Genomic DNA, 19,283 nt, shown 5'->3' on the forward strand with positions numbered 1-19,283 from the left:
TAACGCTCTCTTCAGGATATGAAATAGACTGCTTAAAGTTCAAGGATTATTGTTTTGACACTTTTAGACTATATGTGTCCCTTTATCCATGGAATTACTTGGCTCAATCAGTTCACCATGTATTGATACATGGACATGACATAATTAAAAGCCTTACATTACCCATCGGACTTATGTCAGAGGAAGCTCAAGAGGCTAGAAATAAAGACTTTAAATCTTATCGCGAAAATTTCAGCCGAAAAACATCCAGAAAAGCAACAAATACTGATCTTATCAATAGACTCCTAGTTTCCAGTGATCCTGTTATTTCATCATTGCGTAAATCAACATCACACCAAACAAATCATAAAGCATTTCCTTCAGATGTTTTACAATTACTTAAACAATCTTCAAACGATATTATTGTTTTATAATTTTTTGATGTAATTTAAAATTGATAACGTTTTCTTGCACTATTTTTTGCTTTTATTATTCCTAAAACATTATTTACTTAAATACTCAATTTTTATTCAATATAGGTGGGTCAAAAATCCGATAAGATATTCAAATATCAATTTACCACTTTGTAACAAAGAAAGTATCCGGTAACTAAGCAATATAAGTATCCATAACAACTAAATTTAAAAAATTATAACTTTTGTAAGAAGTGTGATCTCATATTGGTACTCATGCCAAATTTAGTGAATATAGCACTTATAAAATATCTGCAGATAACAAAAGTAGGTTGTTGCTAAGCAAAATAAAGGTATCCATAGCAACGAAATAAAAAAATATTACCTTCATAAAAAGCGCAGACATCATATTAGTACTCATACTAATTTTAGTGAATACAGCTCTAATATTAAATTAGTTATGAATTTTGTCCAGTAAAAGTGCATTCTGGCCCACTGTGCAATGAGGTTGACCTCACAACGAGGTATTCCGATATTTTTGTTTGTAGAAAGAAACACTTCACACAACGGTTCTATGCAACGTCCTGTTCAAACTGACAACATATGGTAAGAATGACAATAAAAGATATAAGCAATGTTGCTATTAATGAAATAACATCTTTGGCAACATTCCCAAAATAATGAGAGAGAAAAAGATTAAGTGAAGAGAAAAGGTTTTTAGTGGTGTTTTTTAGTTTTTTTCACTAAGTCTAATAATATTGTAAGCCACTGTATATTATATCAAAAATAAAATTATATATATATATAAAAATCCTTCTGCCGCCGCTGGAAGGTTTTTTTAATGTTTCACAAATGACATATTTGCCATTGGCTACACTCCAAACTTATGTTTGCTTATGTCAAATAAGAATGTTATGTAAAAAATTGCGTCTGGGAACAAAACCCAAAAAATGTTCGCCACACTTTCCCCAAATGTGATAGTAATGAGTTAATAAAATGCTGTTTTTTAATTGATTAACAGTTTTTTTTGCGTTTTGCTTTATTTGACGTGGTGAATAAAAGCGATTGTTTAATTAATTTTTCCGTGATTTTATTAGAGTTGAAACTATTAATAAAGGCATAACTGATGTTGATAATATTGAAAGTTCAGTTGTAATTAATTTTGATGCAGCTAATAAAGAAATTTGGGCAGTAAATAAATATGTGATTGCTTATTTATTTTGACTTACGCTGCTTCTGTTTAGCCGGTTTTCTGAAATTCAAAGATTGCATGCAAACGTGCAAAAGGAACTTCGAATTATAGAACAATGCAATACTTTTATAAGTGGAGGAACTTAAATTATTTTTTTATTTCTTTGTTTATTATATGCAATGTATTTTTCCAAATGCTTTTAATGGCAGTAAACTTATATTCCTAAATAATTATTAATTAATTGAAAATTAAATGCAGAGCCGAAAATAGGGGTTGGGTGAGGTGTCACTCCCTCTTCACACACACACACACACACACAAACACACACACACACACAAACACACACTAAATCCTAGTTGGCAATAATAAGTTAAGTGGCCTTAATTACGATTCAAAATGAATTCATTTTAGAAATGGTATTTTATGAAATGTTTTTAGACTTGATTTTTTGCTAACAATAACCATTTATTATAAATGGTTTAAAACCGTTTTGTATATATAATATAGGTGAACACCTAATAACATTCTATGGGCACTTGAGTAAGTACCCACAAAATTAAATTTATTACCATAATATAACTGACAAATATAAACAAATAAAAACAAACAAATATTAACAGATTAAACTTGTTACTATTATTATATAACTAAGCACTATTTATTATAGTAATATATCATCATTATAATAATATCAAATTTATTATTATATCATTATTATATTAATTTCAAATTTATTATTATATCATTATATTAATATCAAATTTATTATTATATTATTAGTTATTATATAACTAAGTACTACTTAAAGTAAAATTAGAAATATGTTTCAAAGTACCCCATCTATGGGGCACCTTGATTCAAATTATGAGCATCATTAAAAAAGTAAACAAAACGGGGAAAGGCGGATTTTTACTTGAAAGATAAAAAAATTAAAAACTATAAACCAAATAATGCATACAATGGTCCAAGTCACGTCATTTTTCAGCGTCAATAAATAATGAATTTGTAACAAAATTGAATCCTCTAGTATTATATTTACATAAATCTCTTAAAAATTGACTTTTTATGATACAATGGAGTACTATTCCAGAAGTGCTATATCAAGTTATCCCATACTTGCTAATAGAAAACAATCGCTTTATTTCTATTATCATTTACTATTAATAATACTATTAATGATACTAATAATAGTTCTATTTTTTCAATACTTTTGTTTAATGAAGTAAAGAGCGTAGGGAGTTTACAAAATAATGTTACTTACCGGATAGGCATATCGTCAGCTGAAAACCAAGAGGTCGTATCTCCACTTTTTGTGATTCGGAGTAATTCGATTTTCAAGTTTTAGGGCACAAATACTGACAGTTGATCATTTTGTAAAATATTTATATTTTCAAATCTAATAGTAAATTAAGTCTTATTTTTATTAGAAGTAATAAAAATTATTACTTCTAATAAAAATAATAATTATTCTTATTAGAAGTAATAAAAACGTTGCAAACTGAACCTAGTTGTGGACATGCAGCCTGCTGGTTTGCATTTCTTTAAACTTTAATAAACGGCGTTTTTCAGAAAGCGGTTTATATGATTACTCTCAGGTGATTTATACAAGTGGGGTTACACTTAAAATTTTTATTCTTATCAGGACTGATATATATTTCTATAACAAAGTTATAGAAATATATATCAGTCCTGATAAGAGTCGTCCAGTGTTTTAAGTACCTAAGAGAAAACAATTTTTTAAAATTGGAATTAAATTGCTTTTCCAGTGTCGGTGAGACTTGGAATCTATTTTTACCCTGTTTCCTAGTTGTTAGCCCTTCATGATAAATTATTTTTAAATATTTTAATGCAGTTTTGAAAAGCATAAAACCAAAAAGGATTGCAAAATCTAATTTTTTGTTCGCGAGAGTCAGCTATGCTGTTGCAGACACAATACAAATAATAAATAATACAAAACTAGTTTCAGGCTTTCAGAATTAAAAAAAGTATATATACTAGGGTTGTTCCCCGTAAACAAAAACTTACGAAAAAATTTCGCATTTTTATCTTCCGTATTTCAAGTTGCTATTGCGGAAGTTGTACTTGCGCAAATTCACCTTCCGAAAAATATCGAAAAATATAAAAAAAAAATTATATAAACTAATGCAATCATGAAAGATTTCAATTTGAAATCTCTCATAATTAAAAAAACAAAAAAAAGGAAAAAAATAACTTTGACTTGCAACAAAAAAATTAAAAAAGTAAAAACACTATTTTGTGCAGAATTTTATGCTGATTATTTTAGCCAAAAAAAATTAAATTACCTTTTGAAATAATTGAAAAAAATGAAAAACAAATTTGCTACCCGCCAAAAAAAAAAGACACCTAATTCCGGATAGAGATAATTATTGTTTTATGTACCTAAAAAAAATAAATAAACAAACTAGCCAGCTGCAATAAACAAATACACTTTTGAGTCCCGGATACAGTTAATTACAATTGGTTATTTTATTTTTTATTACTTTCATGCACATAATATTATATATTATGTTCATGAAAGTAATAAAAAATAAAATAGCCACCAGGGAAAAAATAATTGACATTAATCCAGATAGGCCTACAGCTATTTTTTTTAGCATCCATAAAGTTAACACATTTGTGTTAATTGTATTACTGTATTAAAGAATATGGATAATTTTAAACAAAAAGAAGAGCGAGAGAGTCGAATCCAGCTAGCTATTCAAGCTATTACTGAAAAAAAAATGTCATACGTACAAGCTGTTAAGTGTTATAATGTGGCAAAATCTACACTTTTTGACAGAACAAAAGGATCATCTAATAATCGAGGAGCGCCAAGAAAGATGAGCAACAGCACTGAAGCTATTATTGTTGATTTATTAAAATTTATGACTGATATTGGCTTCGGCTTGAATATAAAAGACGTGTTTATTGTTGTTGAAAACTATTTAAAAGAATCAAACCAACGTAGTCTATTCAAAGACGGCAAACCGACTAGAAAATGGTACTCCGGTTTTATGAATAAATATCGTAAAGAAATTTGCCCCAGAAAAGTAAGCGGGTTGCAAACTATCAGAGCTGTGGCCACACAACCAGCTATAATTGACAATTGGTTTGAGCAATTATAAGCCGTTTCAAATATTTAACTGTGATGAGTCTGGTTTGCAATTTGATCAAGGCAAAGTCAAAATTATTTGTAGAAAAAGAACAAAAAACCCTAAAAAGCTAGCACCATCGAATGAAAAGCAAATGACGACAATCTTGACTTGTTGTGAAGCATTCGGTAATTATTTACCTCATCAAATAATTTATAAAGGCAAACATGTTATGAAAGACTGGTGCAAAGGCGGTGCCCAGAATGTTTATTATAACAGTAGTAGTTCAGGCTGGATGAAATCCGAACATTTTTTGTCGTGGTTTAAAACAGTTTTTTTGCCTCACGCAAACAAACTTTCAGGATTTAAAGTTCTAATACTTGATGGCCATGCTTCACATATGAGCTTTATTTAAAAAAATTCTTTATATTGAGCTAGTTAATTTACAATTTAAGTCCTAAACCATCCAGAATTAGGGGTTTTTACGGCATACGAAAAAATAAATAATAATAATTCCGTAAAAACCATTTACGAAAAGAAACTTGCAAAATAAATCATTTCGAAAGAATACTTGCGAAATAGTTCCTAACGGAAGGAGCGTTTCGGAATGTTATATTTGTTATACTTAATTATATGTATTAAATTATTTTAACATTGCTCTACGTCGAATGACATCGTATTTATTTCGGTTATCTGACGTCTTTCCGATGTTGGTTTGACATCGCTTTACGTCGAATGACATCGCATTTACGTCAGTAATCTGACATCTTTCCGATGGTTGGTTTGACATTGCCTAACGTCTAAAGACATTAATTTACGTTGGAATTATGATGTCATTCCGATGTTGGTTTGACATCGATCGACGTCGAATGACATCTATTTACGTCTGTAATCTAGCGTCGTTCCGATTTTGGTTTGACATCGCTCAACGTCGAATGACATCTATTTACTTCGAAACATGTAACATCAAATAAAGCATCTTTTCAGGCAGTAGTTCCTCTAAAAATAACGTTTGTTTATAATAAAGTATGTATTTTTTTTTAGAGGAACGGTGTCATTGGGGTAAAGTGAAACAAGTATGGAGTAAAATGGGATAAGCGATTAATTAACAACATATCAACAAAAACTACAAAAATTTGTAAAATGCGTATCTTCACCAAAATACTTAAGAGGTTTCTACAATTTAATTACATAAATTTGTTTGTTTCAATGAGTTTCTAAATCTTATGGCTAAATTTTTTTTAATCCAATATAGATTTTGATGCCGCCTGGACCCGTCCAAGAACAAATATTTTCAATTTAAAAATGTTTCTACTTATTTTAATTTTTTTTTTTTATATAGACTAAGTAAATAAATAATTAAGTTTTCTTAAATCTATTATTGACGGCAACCGAGACTTTTTTCGCAGAAGTTGCTCTTCTTCATAAATTGAAATAGAACAGTTAACTAATACTTAATTGCCAACGCAACTAAGGCAATGCTAAGGCATCATAACTATAAGTAGTTTAACATATTCCGTATATTAGATTGTTCCCAGCTGAACTCTTACGAACAAAACTTTCGTAATTATGTATAATTGACCGCAATCGAGTCCTCTTTGCAATCTTTCTTTGCAATAGTTTCTCTCCTTAAATTACAGCCAAAACAATTACAAATAATTACAGCATAAATAATAGGTGAATAATCACGAAAATTACAGCCGTTCTTAAATTGCAAGTTTCAGCATCATAATCATAGTTAGTTAATAGTTTCAGAAAAATAGAAGAGGATGATCAGCCAACTCTAATCTCCAACATGCCCCGGACTGCCTGTATAAAAATATTTGGTTTAATTGCCTTTATGGCAATAGGCGACTATTTGACATTAATTCATGCTAATAGGTAGTATTTAAACCAAATTACTCATAAAATAAATCAACGAAATATTTTACATGTAGCAGATCTTATTTACTCATACATAAAAGTTATAATGTTACAATGATCACAACCTAAGATTCAAAACTAAAAAACTGCCACCTAGAGTGCTTACTATGCTTTTTGATTTTATGAGTTTAACATAAGGTTTTTTTTTATTTTTATTTTTATTTATTATTGACTAAGGCGACAGAAATTTGTTAGTGTGATAGTTGCCAATTTGCCTTCAGATCCCAACGACACGAGTAACTTACAAGGAAAAAAAGGTAAAAGTAAATATTTTTATAAAATAACTTAATCGATATAATTACGAATTATTGAAAACTCGTTTTTCAACGCGATACATAATAATCGATAATTTTGAATTTCAACGCAATACATAAAAGTATATAAAAATTAATTAAAATTGAATATAGACACACATTTCACAAGTCTGTGAAATGTGTGTCTATATTCAATTTTAATGTATCAATTCTTATTTACACTAAAATTCATTCTCTAAATTGCTATTTTACAATTTTTTTTTAATCACACTGAAAATTTACGCGAAAACTAAATAAAAACGTATTGGGAAAATATGCAACTTTCAAAATAGATTATATAAACTTAACTATTTTATTGTTTTGGAGTGGTTTACGTATATCAAAGAAGTATGTTGGTTTTGTAAGTATGTAATTTTTATGTACAGTAAATGGCTCATATGGCACGAGCTAATGACCTGCGCAATTTTTAGGCAGCTTTTAAACTCTTTAAGTGCCAACTAGCCTTTAATTAATGTATACATTAAAACTTTTATGCAACGTAGGTTTAACTGTAAAAAAAATATAGTCACGTTTTAAAATATTTTTTCAAATTAATAGTAAGGAACAATATGTGAAAAGTAATTTTGAAAACACTTCTTTTGTGTGTTAAACACAATTTTTAAGACTTTAAGGCTGCCGTGATTAAAATAATTTAATGAATCGTAAAAGATTTCATTGTTAATTACTGTAATAAACAGTGTTTGGCTAAAATAATATTTAAATGATTGAACAAATAAAAGAAATTAAAGTCAAGTTCCAAAGTAAATTGATTTTATTGGTTTCCATATCCTTTAAAAATATAATTGACTTTACATCCCAACTTTGCCTTATCTAGTTTCAATTTTTGAAGTGGTAAGTTTAACGAAGAAGTAAACTCTTGAAAAAGGATTAATTCATAAATAAAACACTTTAAAAAGCTTTTTTTAAGTTCATTACCCAAGTAATTATTAAAAGATGGCTATGTCTATCACATTCTGTAGGTATTTTTTTTTTATAAATATTTTGTTACCTTTGGTAACGAAATTTTTTTTTACTTAATAACTAAAAGCTTTGTTCTACTAAACTAAATTTAAATGTGGCCATACAAGCTAAATTAAAATGTGACATTACCAAAGTATAAGGCACGTGTGTGATGAAAAATATTTGAAAAATAAACTTTTTACTGGAGAGTCAAACATGTTTAAATTCATTTAAACATGTTTGTAATTAAACATACGCGTAAAAGTTTGTAAATTTTTTGTTAATATTATATAAAAATGTTATGTTTTGGTGATGCTAAATAAGGAATAAAAAAATGGAATAAGAATAAATATTAAAAATAACGTAGTTTTCTAGTTTATTCTTAGTTTGACCTTTTCTTTTATAAACAATTTAATAATTTTTTATTATAATTTTTTTGCTCGTTTAATAAGAGTGTAAATATTGACACCAATATATTTAAAATTTTTCTATTTTTGGTAATTTTAGGTTTAATAATGTCTTTATTTATTTAACAGACGTCAACCTAGATCAATAAATGTAAACAAAAATATGAATAAATTGAAATAATGACCAAATTTTATTTTTAAAACAAATATTGGTTTCGTTTATGAAAAATATCAAATTTGTTTGTTTTGTTACTCATGTGTTATTTCCAAAATTCGTATACAAAAGAAATTAGAATATTAGAACTAAAAACAGATGTCAAGGGTGGAAACATGAACTTTTTAAAAATAAAAACCAAAAACCTATGAACGACCTTTTAGAAATATTTTTTGGGTAGAACCTTTAAAATCATTGATAATTACAGATCTCTATTTTTATTTAAATACATGCTTTAGATCATAATTATAAACCTTTTTCTTCGACAGTTATGCAAATTCTTTCATTCAATAGTTTAACATTTTCTTTTTCAGTTAAGCATTTCTTATTTCAACTCCTTTTTTTTTTAATAATTCGGTTATCTAGACGCTCGCTTGACGTCCTCTGAACATCCTCTTTACCGAGATTATTTTGTGCTAATTGTCTATAAAACATTTTTTTTTTATAATTATCTATAAAAAAAAGTAAACTTAACTATTTTAGAATTTAATTAAGAAATTATTTAAGTTTACATTGTTACATTATATTATTTATCAGGCAACCAAAAAAGTTCGTGCGGTTTATCCTAATTACCATTTCTAAGAAATGTATTAAGAAAACTGGTTGTGGTGGGGGGATGATTTTGCATATAAATTAAAGCTTGTTTTTAGGAGAATCAATCAGTGTGTTTCATAAGTTTTATTAGTACGTTTTAAATTTAAAAGTCTTAGGTGGAGTATGGCTGTGTCAGATGCGATAATTTGCGCCTGTTTACTTTATGAGTTTAAACTTGGAACCAAAGCTGCAGAAGCTTGTTGTAAGATATGTGCTGCTTTTGGGGAAGGTACTATTGCAGAACGGACGGGTCAAAAGTGTTTTAAAATTTTTTTTTCTGGAAATGAAAACCTTGAAGATGAACCAAGATCTGGAAGACCATCCATCCTAAACAACGAGGATATCAAGCTGGCAATCGAGCAGGACTCCAGTCAAACATGTCAGGACCTTGCTTTAAGATTTAATGTGAGTGATGAAACTATTCTTTTACATCTGCACCAACTTGAAAACGTTGGAAGTTGAGAAGATGGGTACCTTAAGAGTTGAGTGAAACAAACAAGCTACAGCGCTTAACCATTTGTTCTTCATTGCTTACCCGTCACAATTTAGTGCCATTTTTTGACCGGATGTTGACGAGCGACGAAAAATAGATTATGCACTGCAAAAAACGAACATATCATTGGCTAGCCAGTAACCATCCAGTACAAATGACTACTAAACCAAGCATTCACCAACAAAAGGTTTTACTGTGTGTATCGTAGACTACAGCAGGTATCGTTCACTATGAGTTGCTACCAAGTGGACAAACCATTACTGCTGAGATATACTCAGCCCAATCGGACAGAGTTTTGGTTGCTCTTCACCAAAATAAGCAGCTTTGGCAAACAGAAAAGGTGTTGTATTCTACCAGGATAACGCCAGACCGCACACCGCAAAAATCACGCGGGAAACTCTAGCACGTTTACAATGGGAGATTCTACCTCACCCTCCGTATTCACCAGACCTTGCGCCAAGCGACTATCACCTGTTTTTTGCCCTGGATAATCATATGAGGAATCAACAGTTTCGAAATAGAGAAGATCTCGAAAATGAGTTAATTCAATTTTTTAGCTACAAAACTCAAGACTTATATAAAAATGGAATATACCAGCTTGTTTCACGATGGGGGAAAGTTATTCTTGCTGAAGGAGACTATTTTTCAGAACTAACTTTATTAAAACTGTTTTTATGTGTATTTATTTATGGATCTGCAAAACCGCACGAACTTTTTTGGTTGCCTGATACATTGTTAAACGTTTAATAATTTTTAGCTAAGAGTAATTAACAAGTTTTGACATTCAAAAACGAAACGGCTGTGTTTGTTGATTTTTAAACGTTCATTAATCTTGAATATTTCACTCATCTAATAATTATTAAAAAAATTAATAAGGAAAAGATTGATAACTAAAGATATAAACAACAACTCTGTTTTGACTGTCAGCATATCAAAATAATAATATCAACAAATATCTTTAAAAATTTGAACAGTTTCAGGTTTGAAATATAAAGATAAAAATTTAATTAAATCCTAAAAACATTTTACTCAATTTCCAATTGTCAATTTTTGTTTATAAATTTTAGATTTTTCCATAAGTTTAACATTCATTGATTCAAATGTTTTTCTGGTTGCAAAAGTTTCGTTGTTGCTTTAACATTAAATTTGGTTTTTAGATTGTAACTTAAATTTAACGATGTAACGTATAAGTTACAATTAAGTAAGTTAAACACAACGTTAATTAAAGGTTCTAAAAACCAAAATATTTGGAGTAAAATGTTATTTTTATAATTATTTATTAAGTTATTGCTTAAAACTTGCATAGTTTTAAGCAATAACTTATTAAACCATAGCATCGTTTAAGTACGCTTAGAAACGTTTGTTCTACTTTAAGTTGGAGTAAATCAAAGAAGATTCTTGCGCCATGAAGTTATGTTTGCAACTTGATGAGTATTTTAGCTGTTCAACTAAAAGAGCATATATCTGCATATATAAAAGAGCATATATCTGCATATATAAAAGAGCATATATCTGCATATATAAAAGAGCATATATCTGCATATATAAAAAAGAGTATATAGTAACAGATATATTATTACACATTTAACCTAAATAGCATTACTAACTCATAAAGAGTTTATACTTACTGGTTTACTAGCATATTTATTCACTCGCTTTTTACACTTTATGATTACACTTTATGATTACACTTTATGATTACACTTTTTGATTACACTTTATCATTACACTTTGTGATTACACTATTATTTTTACACTTTGTGTTTTTTTTTTAAAAAGTAAAAATAAATTTTGATATTTTTGGCAAATTTTTCTTGTTTTCTCGTGCTCATTATGCTTTTGATTTTAGCAAACTCTTTATATTTCATTTCAATTATTTAGTTTATATTTTATCTCAGTTATTCAGTTTATATTTTATCTCAATTGTTCAGCTTTTTTTTGTATTTTTTTCTTCTTACTACAATCACTAAACTTATAAATTAAAAGAAAACAAAAAAATAACGACTAAAACAACGTGACTGGCAAAATAAAATTGATCAGCTATAAATTTTGGATGGTTTTTTTTATTAAACATAAAGCAAAAATAATGAATAAAGAGTTTTTTGACAATATTAAGCTTAAATATTTCAAGCAAAATGGGCAAAATGTTAGATTCAATCGTCATAAAATTATACGACCTTTAAACGTGGATGTCAAAAGTGATTTTTTTTTACAATTTTTCCTTTCTTCGCGATGGAAGGGATAAAAAGATGCATGAAATAATAGACTTAGCACCCTTTAATTTGCAAATCGAATCAAATTAATGGAAGTACGGAAAAGATAAGTAGATCAAAGTTTTAAACATTTTATTTCTCTAATAATTCCAATTTAGCGATAATTTAAGTTGTCTAGCTAACGGAAAGAGAAGAGAATCAATCTTTAAGTCTAGAATATCTTCTTCTCTCGTGTTGCTAAAAAGAAAAAAAAGTGTAGTTTAAAGATTTTCTGGAAAGTAAGTGTATTAAATCTGTTCTCTCCAAAAAAGACGTTTTTAAATAACATTCAAAAACGCACCAGCGAAAAATATTTTTAATGTTTTTAAACCGTTCTAAGACGTTTATTATTCATATTTAATCAGGCTTCTTGAGTAATGATTAACTTAATGTTTTTTAGAGTTTACAGACTATTTATTAAAAGCATTCAATAAAGGTATCAAATGATATCAAACAAACTGCGTTTTAAATTATTTTAATTTACATTTATTATATATATATATATATATATATTGAAATTGATGGCGAAGTATTAGGTAAACAACCTGTATTTTGAAATTGATAGCATAATATCAGGTAAACAACTTGTATTTTGAAATTGATGACATAGCATTAGGTAAACAATCTGTATTTTGTGGAGTAGTTGAGGTTACGTTGTAACTATGAAACTACTAATAATTATAAAGCTCTAATTATTTTTGAGAAACCAAAAGTTGAATGATAAACCCTGGCTAATTTCACTAAATCTTTTTTTAATTTTTTTTTTTATGAAGTTTGTTTTTAAAAATGTTAATGAAAAACATTTTATTATATTTAGTTTGGTTAAATAACTTGCAACTGTGTTTATGAAAACATATTTTATGGTTCGTTGCATTTTATTTGTACTTCATCTACATTTTGTAACTTGCAACTAATGTATTTGCTAAAATTTATTTATTTTGGATGCCATGTGGTTTAAATAATTAGATAGATGCCATGTGATTTATATAATTTGGGGAATGTTTACAGTATCGAACGAAATATTTATAGTATTAAAGTCTCATTTTTTTTGTTTCTAATTAATTTTTTAATCTTTCGATTACATCATAGAACTGTCTAGCTGAACTACACTAGCACAAGTAAATGTTTATGATACTAATACCACCTAAATTATTAAAGCTACACACGGACTACATCAATAAATTCCATAAAAATAAAGTGACGATCATAAATGGACCAAATTAAATTTTCTTTTTGAATAGAAAAGAGCTTACATTAAACTCCATTAATTCATTACTTAACAATATAAAAAATAAGCATATTAATTAGTTTTAATGTATTATCATTGATACTTTACATTGCTTTGTTATAGGAAAAATAAAGTGAATAAGTAAAATCAAAAAGTCTGAGCTTTCTTTTTAGAGTTCATCAAGTTGTAGCAAAAACATTATCTTTTTTATCTGTTTTATTCAGTATTTTTGCAAAACACAAACTCTATTTTTATTAACAAAAGTTATTTTTAAAAAACTTTATTCAATTTTAGCTCAAGTAATTTATGAGTTCTTTATACAAAAAAATGGTCAATAAAATTCAAATGTCCAAATTGTCCTGTGACCACATTACTGATTACTCTTCCCCTATGAAGTTTAATGCTACTAAAGTATTAAACATTTATTTTGCTTTGTTTTTAATGCTAACGTAAACAATGTTGCATTTAAACAAGTTTGCAATATATTGAAAAAAAATTTAGCTAATAACCTTTTCAGGAATAGCTTAGCTATTGATTACAAAAATATATATATCAAGAATAAATAGAAGTAAAACAGGGTTGAAATAGAAATATAGGATATAATGAAATATTTATAACAATTTTTCGCTCCTATTTAATTATTGGATAAACATTTTTCAAATATTTTGTATTCAAATTGTAGTAAATTTTTTTTTTAAAAAGAATATTTTTTTTCTAACTGTTAAATTTTTCGCCGCGTGATACTTTTTATTTTATTTTTATTTTGGAAAAATGTGCATAAAACTTTAAACCGAAATTTCACTAATCTTAAAACAGATTCATGTATAGGATCCGTTTCAAGCTCAAGATCCTATTGTAACATTTAACATTCGTCAAACAGACCCTTGCATAACTTTTAACGCCCATCAAACGAATCCTAGTAAAACTTTTAACGCCTCTCAAGAACCAGTAAAATGTTTTGAGTTCACAACTAAAACTTTGAAACAATAACTCAGTAAATGATTTGGCTTTAATAGTTATGTCTAAACTCACTAATTAATCTGAATAAATTCTTCGAATAAACTGTATTATTATCAAATTTATTCTAATATAAAAAATGCCACGAAAAAACTTGCGCGCAAATAAAATTGGATAATTTTGCACCAAAAACAAGCCGCATTTGCTGTGGCCAAAAACTAAGCGGCAAATTTTTACTCAATAAAGCTGCTCTATTATTTAGCATACCAGTAGAAGTTCTTTACAGGCGTCTAATCAAACATCTTAGCCACTGCCTTTTGAATTACACCAACAACATCTAGCATCAGCTTACACCGCATAGCATCAGCTCCAAAGTTATCTCTTAGGTCAACTCGCCTGCAACTAACCTTCAATATTGTTGTAATGCTGGGTATTCAAAGAAAAAATATAAAAAGAAGCTGAAAAACAACTGCAAATAACCCAATTGCTTTCCACAGCTTTGCAACAAACTTTTCAAATTACCACGCAAAAAAAAAAAAAAAAAAAAATGCTTAAGGAAGCATCTCAAAACAACTTTATGATTTTATTTTTCTTACTAATAGTCGTATAATATCATTAGTTTGCAACGTTCCTGACGTAACTTATTCCTTTTATATTTTCCTGGTAAATTCTGATACTTTCAATTATTTCTGGTAATTTTCAAAGAATTAAATTTTACTTATATCTTTATCAAAACATCTTTTGGAATATTTCATGTTCAAGCTTATAACATTAACATAATAGATAGGAAAATTAACACAGCAAATAAAATAAAACACAGTATGTTAACATAAAATACAAGTGGTTAACATAAAACACGATAAACATTAGAAGTTGATGGAACAACAAACATTTACAAAAAGATACTGTTAAATCAATGTTTATGGGTTTTTACAAAGAAATCATTTGATTTCTCATAATAATTAGTCTGACGATTGACGAATTTATTAAGATCTCATAAGAATAAATCTGACGATTGACGAATTTATTAAGCGCTTTTCAAATATTGCCTCATTATACTATTTTTATAAAGTTTAAGCTCGAGTTTCAATTGAAAACGCTGGTTTAAGTATTGGAGCGATCAGAACAAAAACCTTTTAAACTTTCTTAATTTAAAAGAAAAAATGTTGAATTGTAAAAAAAACTTTTTTCATTAATTGAATTTATTATTATTATAGAATTCTTGGTTCTGAGGAGAGAAGAAGTTCAAAGCCAGACCTCTAGTTACTGTGCCATGGCTGCTGTTAAACCCTATTTTTATTGCCTACATTTTAATATAGAAAAGAAAAAGCCTTTTCTTATTCCCAACATTTTAATTTAAGAAGGAAAAACCCTTTTTTTTTTACATTTTAATTTAGGAATGAAAGACCCTTTTTTTATTTCCTACATTCTAATTTAGGAAAAAAAAAGCCGTTTCTTATTTCCTACATTTTAATTTAGGAAACAAAAAACCTTTTTTTTTCTTACTTTTTAATTTAGGAATGAAAGACCATTTTATTGCCTACATTTTAATTTAGGGAAAAAAAACCCTTTTTTATTCCCTACATTTTAATTTAGGAAAGAAAAAACCTTTTTTTCTTGCATTTTGATTTAGGAAAGAAAAATCTTTTTTTTTTTTATTCCCAACATTTCAATTTAGGAAAGAAAAACCCGTTTTTTATTCCGCACAATGTAATGTAGGGAAGAAAAATGGGTTTTACATCTAAAAATTAATCCCGACTGATTTCAAGCATATAAATGGTATACTATAATACATAAAAATAACATGAGTTACCTGTTTGAATTTATTATATCTGTTGGTATTGTATAAAATCTGTTTGAATTTTATTATATATGTTTGAATTATACGGACTGTTGGAATTTTATTATGTATTATGTTGAAATTTGAATGAAATTTTTTTCTAAATTTTATTTAGACTATTTTCCTATTTTTCTTCTATGTCAACTAAAATTAAAGCAATGCAACCTAGTGGCGCCATTATCCAATCAAGAAGAAATTTGCAAATTAATAACTTATATACAACCAATTATTCATGAAGGGTGCGACATAATTATGGTTGAAAACAGTTATTGTTTTGGTTCATGCAAATCAATAACAAGTATTTCAACAGACATAAATATAAACCCATCAAATTTTTAATTGCAAATTGCAAAACCCATCAAATTTTTAATTGCAAATCAATAACAAGTATTTCAACAGACATAAATATAAACCTATCAAATTTTTCATATTATTGTTATGCAGAAACTCAAAACGAAAAATTCCAATTGAACTGCAACTCTCGGAAAAAAAAAAATGTAACAAAAATAATCGCTGTTGTAAAATCGTGTAAATGCGAAGCTCGAATTTTGTAACTTATCTATTAGTAACAAACTTGTAACTACTCTGTTAATAGAGAATAAACATCTAAGAAGTTTTTTCAGCAACTGAAAATTACGATTATTTAATCATTAACACCTATAATTATACAAATATAAAAATGATTGTACTCATTTTGTCACTTGATTTTAACCAATAGAATTTTATTTTAACTTATTATTAGTTTACAAGAATTAAAACTTTCAACAACATCATCCAATCATTGCTGAGCTAATAACATCATCCTGCTATGGAAAAGCAATTTTTTAATTGTGATTTTGTACTCTGCAACTTTTTTAGAGTCATGGCAATTTTATATAAAATATTTCACAATGCATTTTCAGAAAATTACCTTTTATATAATTATTCATAAATATTTGAAGCACATTTTATATTTGGAAATATTTAGCTGCTTGTTTTATATATAATACATTTAGAGTTTTTTAATGCACATTTATCTTAACCAATGTCGGAAGGGGGAAAAATACTGAAGCAGGCTGTTTAACTAAAAAGCTGAATATCTGGTCCAGGCCTAAACTTCCTTAGATTTTTTGTTTTCAAACGATATTTTTTTACTGCGTAAAACCTAATCATTTCTTTTGTTTTCTTAACAAATGTTTTTAATATAACATTTTGTATGAATGGAATACTTTTAGTTTTACTAAGAAAATTTACTTCGAAACTTATAGTTTTGCTACAAAGTTTATAGTTTTTCTACCAAAAAAGTTTGCGTCTGATTAAAACGTAAAACTTACAACTTTTAACTTGTAATGGGTTAAAACGTTAAACGTTAGATGTAGTAAAAGTCTTTACATTTTTAAAAGAAAAAATTGATTACTGTTTATGTATTGTGCAAGCTTGGCTTTAACAAAATGTTTTCTGACAAAATATTTTTGACAAAATGTTTTCTTTGAACTAAAAACAATATACAAGTAGACCACAAACATTCACCGATGCTAAAGTTGAGACCATAATATTGATTAACAAAATGATTGAACGTTCTTTGAATAGAAAGGATGATTAAGGAAACGTTGTACCTTCTCGTTTGATGTCATGTTATGATCTTGTGGCGGATGAAGCCATATATCATATTTCGTGTATGAACCACTTCAGGCTTAAAACTAAAAGTGATAACCAACGCGGACGCCAATTAGATCTCACTATTTTTGAGAATTTTGAAAAACTCTGTTTTTGGTTAGAGAAAGGAAATGACTGCAAACTTTATGCCCTATCAGATGTGCACATTAACATGAAAGAACGTAGTAATCATTATACGTATTACTTAACGAAATCTTTAATACGAAAATTACTTGAACATTATGGTGATCATATTTTTTTGGAGAACTCTCTGGTCAATCTAACTTAGTTTGTCTCAGAGATATGGCTTCTTTGATTATATCGAAATTTCAAAAAAAGTAAGATCAGATTAAAAATGATATTATTGCTACCGCTACAAATATAATTAAGAGCGAAATCAGAAAAATGAATGTAAATAAATCTGTATATCCGTCACTGGAGGATCTGGGTGATATTGAATATGGACTCAAATGGGTTCCAAAGAGTTTACAGCTATTTCTAAGCCACTTTATTTCTTTAAAGCTTTGAAAAATTAGTTTAGGACAATGGGTTGCTCAAGATTGGTATTATAGAGTATCCTCCTCCGGCTAATTGCCATATAGAGGCCGCATTACTAAGGCCCGCAAAGACAAGTTTAGCTCTTTAAGGAGCGTGATAACCCGCTTTACGGACCAAGAATAAAGTAATTTTTGGGAAGAACGAAGATATAATTGTGAAAGACAGAAGAAATCGAGTTAGAGGAAGCGAAAGCATAGAGAAAGCGGAAAGAAATTGCACACGATGTTACAAGGTGCAATCAGGGTCGGACTGGCAAAGATGTTGGGGGGTATTACCCTCCAGGCTTCTGCTATGTCTGAAGGTCATGGGTATCTCTATAAATCAAGATACACAAACGAAACACACAAAAATACAAATTAATAATAACTAATTATTTTTAATATGCACCAATTTTAAGGGTTTTTTATTTAACTTATTTTTGCTACCATAAGGGCCCCATCTATGTCTCCCCCTGGCCTCTGAGTGCCAGTCCAACCCTGGGTGCAGTATATACTGTTAATTAGATTACCTAATTAATGTATGCGGAAAAACACAAATAGAACAGTTAGTTTTTTTGTGTTTTTTTCTGTAAATTGCTCAAAATTTGTGACCAAGATCTATGACCAACCACTTGAAATTGGCGTAGATTATTAAATATAAGTTTCAAACCAATAAAAGAAATTGTATCCAAAGTATTTTATGCGCCCGAAATGAATCTTGATCTTATTTGTTATGTTGCATGGTTTTTTTAGTTCAAAAAATATTCCTAACCCAAACTGGTCAGGTTATATGATACCATCAACAATATATTATGAAAAAACATCGATCAACTTTTTATTTATTTTCATCAATCAAATTTTTATTTGATTTTATCGATCAAATTTTTTTAATTTTAAATTAAAAACTTTTTTTCTATAATTTTTACAAATCTTTACAAAAATTGACTTGAATTCTTCGGATGAAACATACATACATTCTACACTGTTGTTCATTATTGAAGCCAATAAATTTATAATTACTCCCTGCGTTTCGTTTGATGACAACCCTTTATGGCAGAAAGCACAGAGTGTTATAAAAGATTAGAACCTCAATATAGTATGTCGACTAGGAGGATTTCCAGGTTATACTTGCAAGAAATGCAATATCTTTCAGAAACAAACCCGTGGTTACACTAACAACTTTTAGATGATTGTCACACAGTGCGCCGATCTGCAAGGTATTGGGCTGACTTATATTCTGATCTTGTAATTGAGAAGACCCTAATGCGTTCTTTA

The sequence above is a fragment of the Hydra vulgaris genome, chromosome 01 (genome assembly GCF_038396675.1).
Source record: "Hydra vulgaris chromosome 01, alternate assembly HydraT2T_AEP".
NCBI classification, from domain to species: Eukaryota; Metazoa; Cnidaria; class Hydrozoa; order Anthoathecata; family Hydridae; genus Hydra; species Hydra vulgaris.